The 9,405-nt window shown below is 39.7% G+C and overlaps 1 long non-coding RNA gene across 2 annotated transcripts in view; it reads left to right on the top strand.

Moving 5' to 3' along the window:
- Positions 1 to 2,121: 2,121 nt before the first annotated feature.
- The window catches only part of LOC131903721 (uncharacterized), a 112,532-nt gene continuing 105,248 nt past the window's right edge, over positions 2,122 to 9,405 (top strand). Inside the window, exons 1-2 of one of the 2 annotated variants that reach the window (XR_009377573.1) lie at positions 2,122 to 2,578; positions 8,534 to 8,600. This is a non-coding gene — a long non-coding RNA (uncharacterized LOC131903721). The remainder of the gene's footprint in view (positions 2,579 to 8,533; positions 8,601 to 9,405) is intronic. The other variant, XR_009377572.1, reaches the window with a different exon arrangement.

The following is a 9,405-nucleotide window of genomic DNA, read 5'->3' as shown; positions in this document are numbered from 1 at the left end:
GAATAGTAAATTGCTTCTGAATATACAGTTATAAAAAATTAATTGAAAATAAGATGCATAATTATCCCAAAGTGTTTCTGGTACTGATCAAATCCCATCATAATATGTGAATTCATGTTGGTCTTGATTTAGAACATGCATTTGTATTGCACACGCCACCATGTTATGCAGTTTTAGGAAACACTAGCTAAAGTAAACCACCTGGGACCAGACTCAAAACTAATGTATATCATACATTGCACATTGCAATGTTTCTAGTGTATCTACAAAATAGTTTGTTCTTATAAAACTATTTTTCCATCATCATTCCTCAACATGGAAGTGGGTGTAACATGAATTATTAATAAAAAAAACCCAGAGCCAGATATTGGGGTGAAAGCTGAAAGATCAGAGAACAGAACAAGCTGCAGCCAACCTCACTTCACCAACTCCTCAGTCGATCCTGTTTTCTTAGACTGAAAGCCTCTGAGTTCTCACCCCTGAGGGTCTCAGTTGAACTGCTGCTTAGTTCTTGTCTCCTCATGCCTTATATACCTTTTTCTGCCCAAATATCACTTCCTAGGATTAAAGGCATGTGTGCTTCCCAGTACTGGGATTAAAAATGTGTGCCACCACTGCCTGGCTCTGTTTCCAGTGTGGCCTTGAACTCACAGAGATCCACTGCCTCCTGAGTGATAGGATTAAAGATGTGTGTTGCCACTGTCTGGCCTCTGTGTCTAATCTAGTGACTGGCTCTGTCTTCTGATCACCAGATAAGTTTATTGGGGTACACAATATATTGGGGTCCACAGTATATCATTACAAGTGGGAAATTAGTATACTTGGGGATTGTATTGTGTTAGAATGTTTGATTTTAAAAACTTCTGTTTAAGTTACTGATCTAGATGTCATGAAAGTTATTAGATGAAAACATTCCTGGTGTTATGACAGAATTTCTAACAGTTTCTAAAACCTAACTCAGTCATTTTGTTTTATGTATTTATGCAAAATAACATCCTCAGGATTGACAACAGTAAAATCAAAATATTGACCAACTGAAAAAATGAGTTTAAGATACTCCACATCCTAAAGTATCAAATATTTAGCCATAGTTGCATTCTTTCTATGAAAATAATATACATATATTTTGTTAATAGGCAAATTTGCTTTTTAAAAAATAAATGGTAAAATTTATATGTTCAATAAAGAATTGTTTTAAAGTAATTTTCTTTATAATTTCTTTTAAATTAGTAAACGTTTAAGTTGTACATCAATGTTATATGTGCACATATTGAAAGACAAGTGAAAACAATTTGCTGTCTGGAGGCCAGCGGGAAGGATCAGCAGAAGAAAGTGCTGGCTGGGCACATCTCATGACCTGAGTTCGAGCCCAGAAACCCGTGTAGAAAGGCTGTGTAGATTGGATGCCATGTATAACTCTTGCACTACTCTTATGATATGGGAGGCAGACAACAGGAGAGTAGCCCAGAAACTCAAGGGCCAGCTTTCCAGAGAGGGGCTTTAACAACAAGAGGGTCCCTACTTCAACCAAGTGGAAGGAGAGACTTGACTTCTGAAAGTTTTCCTCTGACTTCCATATGCACGCCATGGAACACACACACACACACACACACACACACACACACACACAAACACACACACTAATAATAGTAATAGTAATAATAATAATAATAAAGTCGTAAATGAAATATTTAAAAATTTTTTAACCAAAAGGAGTAATGAGTACAAAATGTTTAAAATACCTTGATTTAGTCTACCTTGGAGTTAATGTTCAAATTGAAGTTGGAAACTAAGTTCTAGTTTGAGTTCCACCTTCACCCTCTGGGTCTCTTTTTTCATCTGTAGACAGTGATGTGCTAAGCAGACAGTGACCATCAGATACATAAGAATGCGTAGGGGCTGAGGATGTGGCTCAGTTAGTAGTGTTTGTCTGTCATGCAGAACACCCTGAGTTGATCCCCTGTACCTCATAAACCAGGTGTGTTGCATTCCTTTACCCTTAGCACTTGGATTGTGGAGGCAAGAGGATCAGAAGCTCAGGTTATCCCCGGTTACACAGAGACTTCAAAAGCAGCCTGAAATACATGAGGCTATCTTAAAACACAAACAAAAGCAAGAACGCCTAACTATGGTGTAATGTACAATTGTGTGGTCAGCCTCCCATCCCAGCAGATTCAAAGGAGGAACTGATGTCAATTGCAGTGGCTGCCAGTTATTGAACACTTTCTTCCTGACACTGTGTTCTTATATTACATAGTTCAATTTATTCAGCTGTCCTGTGAGGTTCCTTGTCCTTATCTCATTGGTGAAAAAGATTTTAAAGAATTGAATAACTCACCTAAGATGATAAATGCCAACATTTTGTTGGATGCCGAGGCTTGTCTCTGACTTCAATTTCTAAGTACCACCAGATGTGTGAAGTAAGAAGAATCCTAGATGGAAGGAAAGCTGTGGAGAAAAGGACAGTGGTCATCAGACAAAATGGAACACAGTGAAATGGTGGAAAATGATGCTGAATCAGAGGACTGATGAAGAAAGAGATTCTTGAGTGTTCCATGGAGAAGTACAGAAAATTGAAGTAGGTAATCAGTAACTACTGAGGGCTCTGAGTATCACATGAACTGTGAAAAGTCCTTAGTAAATAAGTGGCTAGATTAATGAATAATTGAATGGGCTAATTAACCCAAATTCACAGGGAAATAGCAGTTACAATGTAAAAGGAGGAAAGGAAGACAGAAAGAAGGCTCCAGTAATTCCCACCCCTTGTGTTTCTGTCTTTGTGTAATCTATATAAGGTAGAAACGGCTCCTACTACCTGTTTTCTCCATCTTCTCTCATGGTTGAATTTGAGTGTTAGCTGGTGTGTTAGTGACAGATTATGTAGTGGTTTCTCAACACTACCTGCCTTAGACTACTTATTTCTGCAGTAGTTATTTTTCATGTGTCTGCATCAGGAGATTTGGAGCAGACTGTGTTGGTGTTTTTGGCTCAGGGACCATGTCCATTGGAGTTGCAGTCATTTGAAGGTTGATTCTGTAGTCCTATCAATTCCCAGCAGGCTCACATACAAGGTGAATGAAGCTGGATTTCTGTTGTGTCCAATAAATGTGGATGTTGTATAAAATTTTTCCAAAATGAGTAACCCAAAAGACCAAAGCTGTTATAATATTTCCTATGACTCATCCTAGAAACTACTTATTTTCACTTCTTTTATATTTTGTTGGTCTCAGGGAAACCCCAATTTAAAAGAAAGGACAATACAAGGGCTCATGTAACCAGCAGTTAGAATTATTGGAAGCCATCTTGGAAGACAGTTTCTACACTTGAGCACAAAGTTATCCAGAATAAAGACTGAAGCAGTGAATTGGGACCAGAAGGTGGAAGATATTTGAAGAACAAATAGAAAGAGCTAGACCCTTGATGTTCATGAACTCATAGCAAGGCTCCAGACTGCCTAGGTGTATTAAGAGAGAGAGAGAGAGAGAGAGAGAGAGAGAGAGAGAGAGAGAGAGAGAGAGAGAGAGAGAGAGAGAGGCTTATTTCACTATTAAGTGACGGTTGCTTTAACTGTTACATCATGAACATGGACAGTGTATTCTTGGCTAGCCCTAAGAAGTTTGTTACTATAGCTTCCTATTTTCTTCTCTCTGAGATGGGGACATACAGATAGAGACACTATAAGCAATAACAAATGTATATTTTAGTGCCTGACACACAACTGAACTCATAGGAGCTTTATGTTTCCTTGATCTGTGTTTCATAGCTGTAAAAACCGTGTCAGGTGAGTAAGCCAAGACAAGAACACAGATGTCTTTTCAAATCACAATGTCTTATATAAGTCCTTTTATTTATTTTTTAATGGTGTTGAGATCAAACTGAAGGCCTTGTGCAGGATTAGGTATCTCTGAGATATAGCCACAGCCCTAAATACTGCTTATTCTTTTTTGGAGGGTGGAGTATAATGAGGTATGTATGAAAGTAAGTCTATCAAGGTAGTCATAATGTATAGTGGATTTTTCACAAAGAATGTGAGTCTGGAGCAACAGGGGGCTTGCAAATGTTCCTGGAAGAGGAAACACAGGAATAAATCCAAAGACCTGAAGGTTGCATTTACCCCACTAGGGAGGCCTTTTAACTAAGCCCAAACTTATAACCCTAGCATGCTCAGAGAACTTCTGTTTGATATTGGTTTTAAAAATTATCTATCTGCCTTTTTTCTATCATTTATTAGCTCTATCTATCTATCTATCTATCTATCTATCTATCTATCTATCTATCATCTATCCCCATCTATCTCTGTTTGTGCATTCATGGGGAGGTCAGAGGGTAACTTGGTGAAGATCCTCAGGAGCTATGTGCCTTTGTGTATAGAGTCACACATGTACCATTATGTGGTGATACTTTATTTGTGCTCTAACAAGTAAAGCTTGCCTGGGGATCAAAGGAAATAGCCAGCCACTATGTTAAACATAGAGGTCAGGCAATGGTAATACATGCCTTTAATCCTATTAGTCAGGAGAGAGAGATTCATCCAGATCTCTGTGAGTTCAAGGCCACACTGGGAACAGAGCCACTTGTGGTGTCACACTCCTTTATTCCCAGCACTAGTTAACCATAGAGGTCTGGAGGTCTATACAGACAGACAGGAAGTGATAGAGTCAGTTTGGGAAGAGAAAGTGATGTAGCTGGGTGGAGGGAGGAAGTAAGGTGGCAGGGCACAGAAAGGTATATAGGCGTGAGTATACAGAAAGTGGCTCTCTCCTGGGCTGAGAAGTTCCTAGAGGTAAGACATGGCTGGCTCACTCTCTGATCTTTCAGCTTTCACCCCAAAATCTGGCTCTTTTTTTTTTTAATTAATAAGACCATTTAGCAATTCGTGTTACATCATTGCACATATATGGAGGTCTGATGACAATGTTTGAAGGTTCCTTCTCTCGTATGGTCTTGTTTCTGAGACAGGGTTTCTCTTGATGTTTTTGTAGTTATGTTCTCCAGGCTAGCCTGCTTCCTGCCAGTTCTCTCATCTCTGCCTCCCATCTTACTAAAGGAGTGCTGGGATTACAATTGCATACCACCACACTGTGTTATTGAACTCATATCAACAGGCTTATTCAGCAAATGCTTTTATCCACTGACCCATCTCTATAGCCCCTACCTTGTTCGTTGAGTCAAAGTCTCTCATTGGCCTGGAGCTTAGTGAACAAGCTAGATCAGCTGTCTAGTGAGCCCCAGGCATCTGTCTGTTTCCACCTCCCCATCACTGGGATTACAGTAAGTACAACCACCCCTCAATTGCTTTTATTTCAATTTGGGTACTGGGGATCAAACTGAGGTCCAAATGCTGGCAAGGCAAGCTCTTTATGGCCTGAATCTTCTCCCCAGACCTGCCATTGGTTCTTAATTATGCCTCCTGAATGTTTTCCAAGACAGTATGTGAATGAGGCACTAAAGCAGTGACTTGGGTATGACCTACTTTTACAACTTGACACTTTGCCAGTACTTATAACCAACCCTGAAATCAGACGTTTCACCCTTGTTTGCACGATCAGGTGTAAATATACATTTTAATTATTTACATAATTAAGCCAGTGATTTGCTGCTGATCTGATATGTTTGACAATATTTCAGTGCCATCTGTTTCCTAATTGGACTTAATCTCCAAAAGATGTTTCCAAAATAGCCACCAAATAATAACACAAAAAAAAATCAAGATACAAAACAAATCCTCCTTTTCTGTGCACTGCATTTATGAATACACAAGAACACACACACCACAATCTTCCCTGTCACAGAGAATTTTAGATAGTCTGTGAGTGTGGCCTGGTGGCTTGTATCATAATAAAGATGTCTTAGTTACAGAGGAAAATTAATGTATGTTGGCCCCAGGAGCAAGATTTAAGTGCTGGCTTACTGTGTGACCTCATTCAGGTTAATTTCTCTCTCTGGGCATTAGGTATCATATACATACAGTCCTGGTCCCTATCTGTTACCTGAATGTCTTCATTGTGTCCTGTCTCTATCAAATGAATGCTACTTCTACCGGCCACCTTTTACTATTGATTGTGAGGTCCAGGCAATGGCTAACTTTAATGTGAGAACTTGGGTGACCCCTTTACCTTCATGTGGCCTGAGGTTCATTATTTGCATGTAACAAAAACCATAACATCAAACACTGAACCTGGAACCTTGCCCTGACAGAGTAACCTTGTTGCACAAAATAAGATTTTGGTCCTGAAAGTGGGCTGTGAAATCAAACTTCCTGAGCTGGAATTTTTGCTTATCTCTTCCTCAGCTCCAGGCCCTTAACAAAGTCTCCTAAACTCCCATTTCTTCATGTGTAGAATGGAGATCATCTTACTACTTTCCTCCTATGTATAAATAAAAGAATGTCTGATCAGTCCCTAGCACACAGCTTTTAAGCTCTTGCTTAAGGCTAATGGTCATTATTTCCAGGAGTTTGTAAGAACATCATCTGAAAACCCGCTATGTAGAACCATGAAAAATAACAGTAATAAATAATAATTATTTATTTCTCAAAGTAACTGACAGTCACACCTATTTCCCTTCAGATTTATAACCTTTTATCCCAGTCTCTAGGTGGAAAAAAAAAACAAACAAATCAACAACAACAACAAAAAATGAAGACAAGATCTAGCTGACTCACAGAGAGTGGCTTCAGGAACTTTGGCTTTTACTATAAACTGAGAGAGCACTGTGGTCTAGCAAAGTGCCATTTTTGTGAGTAAAACATGAGATAGAACCGAGTTATCTAGTGTCAATAGTTCAAACGGGGAGAAGCAAAGTTCTGTTTCCTTTGTCCCCATCTCCACACATGCTGTTTTCTCTTGAAATCACCAAAATACTTTAAATACTTACTATGTATGAAGCTCTGAGCTAACAGCAAAAACCAAGCAATGGGCAAACTGATCAGCGTCTTTGTCTCCAACTCTATTGTGCACGTGTTAGTGGGGACTATCCCCCGACACTTGATTAAAGCAAGGGGATGCAAATGTGGTGTCAGGGACAGGCTGCTTTCTGGTGAAGCTACAGCAAAACCAAACTCCTTATCATTGGGTGCTTGCTCATCTGCCCCACAAAGGCTAGTATAGCTGGTTAAAGAATGGAAGGATTTATGCTTTAATGGAGCACACACAAGCACCTGTGTGGTGGAAACATAGTAAAGGTGAAAACAGAAGCAGAGAGGCCAGCATGGAGAGGACTGTAGTGCATCTATGTGTAGGAGGTAGAGGCAGGGGTTTGGTGAATGTGATCCAACTCTGGATGTGACATGATGCTGTATGCTGTTGCAGGAAAGGAAAGGACTCCAGACTAACTGGGGCAAATGGAGAATGCTGCGTCAGAAGCAGAGTTGTTACTGTTTAGGAAGTTAGTGTCAGGCCTCAGTTTGGAAACTAAGCACACGGCAAGTGTGCATCTCAGATACACAGTACCACAGGGATGGCACTGAAGCCAAAATCCTTACTCTGATCTCTTTGGAGCAACTATGCTACCAGAATTAAGGTCTTCTACATAAGGCACCTATCATTCATTGCTAAAGGAGAACAGAAGGATCTAGAAGAGGAGACTGAGCAAGAAGCAGTTGGCTCTATAGGAGAAAAATCCAGGAGCCAAATGTCCTCATTTCCCAGGGCTTCTTTTTCAGAGTCCCACATCCTGGGTGTATCAAAACAAAAGGATCTGTTTCCTCATTGCTCTATAAGCCGGCAGTCCATAGTCAAAGTAGTGGCAGGGTCATGCTCCCTCTGAAGTCCTAGGTGAAGGGAAGGACCCTTCCTTGGTTCTTCTAGCTTCTGATAACTATTGTCAGTCTACGATACTCCTTGATGAATGGCAATGTGACTCCATCTTCTGTCCCTGTCTTCTCATAGCTGTGTTCCATGTCTACTCTGTGTCTCCAAATCCCTCTATTGTTATGAGTACACCCCTTATTGGGGTTATGGTTCATCAAAATCTATTATGACCTCAACCTGTCTCCATCTACAAAATCCCTGTTTTCAGAGAAGGCCACATTCAGTAGTACTAGGAGCTAGGACTTCAGTCTGCATTTGGAAACACATAATTATACCTACAATGGGAAACCATACAGTGTCTGCTGAACTCTGTGCTTTGCGACTTCAGTTTGTGATCACTGTTGATCACATTAAGATGAAGTCAACATGTATGCATTTCTATATAGTTGCAATGCAGGCATTAAGAAAGTATTGATCTGAGAAGATTTCTGTGATCAGATACACTGAAACAATACAATATAAAACACACACAATTAAAAATGCAGGACTTTTCAGAGCCTGTGTTATAGAGGTGAAAGGGAATCAGGGCTCTTCAAGAAAAGGAACGTGGCATATAGATTGTCTTTAGGTCTTAGAATTTTAAGGAACATATCAGATTGAGATAAAGGGGAACCATGGGTGAATGAAAAGTAGGGCTTTGTGACCTAGCTAAAACACAGAGCAAAGAAGATGGCCTCATCCTCATAAATAACATAAATAACCTTTAACTGTCTACCTCCTAGAGGATGCTCTTGAAAACAACACAGTACCTATCACAATGCAGATGAAATCCTGGAGAAACAGAGGAAGGTAAATCTACCTCAGATATCACAGTAATAACGAGCACTAGGTAGTAATGAGCTGTGTTCACATCCCATGATTTTTCTTGTTGATTCTGGGTGATTTCTGTATATTTATTTCAAAATATTGGGCAGGGGAGAAACCTCAGTGGGTAACATTCTTGATGTGTCACTGTGAGGACTTGAGTTTGAATTTCCATAACACATGTAACGCTGAGCACTATAGTATATCTGTAATTCCAGGATGTCTAGAGTAAAATGGAAGACAGATACAGGAAAATCCATGGACTATAGAGAACCACAGAGACCTTTTCTCAAACAAGGTGGAAGGCAGGAACCAGCATATGACTTTTCCTCTGACCACCACATGCACTATGGCATGCCTGAACCCTCCCCTAGCCACCCATGCCCACACATACCTCAAAATGGCAGTGTATTTAGAGACATTTATTTAATGTTAAAGATATAAAATAGCCCAATACACAGGAATTGAATTTTCAGTTTTTCAAAAGAATAATAAGGAAGAAGCAGAAAGGCTAGCTTTATGTTACATAAGGGAACACAGTTGTTAATGATAATAAATAATAGTTATGTGTCTGACCATTGGCAGATGCTCCTGGTTCAATTATCATCGCCTACTTGTAGAGTGGACATTTACATTCCATTTTACAGATAAGGACATTCAGTGAATTTTCCAGTTTATAATTGCTGTAGATGAGACTAGACTCCAAGTCTGACTTGAGAATTTGGTATTTTTATCCTCTCTGTGTTCATTTTTGGTATTTTTAAATGAGGTCCGCCATTTGATGGGAGTG

Source organism: Peromyscus eremicus, chromosome 2 (genome assembly GCF_949786415.1).
Source record: "Peromyscus eremicus chromosome 2, PerEre_H2_v1, whole genome shotgun sequence".
NCBI lineage: Eukaryota > Metazoa > Chordata > Mammalia > Rodentia > Cricetidae > Peromyscus > Peromyscus eremicus.
Note: the sequence above shows the minus strand (reverse complement) of the source record. Positions and strands in the feature narration are given on the sequence as shown.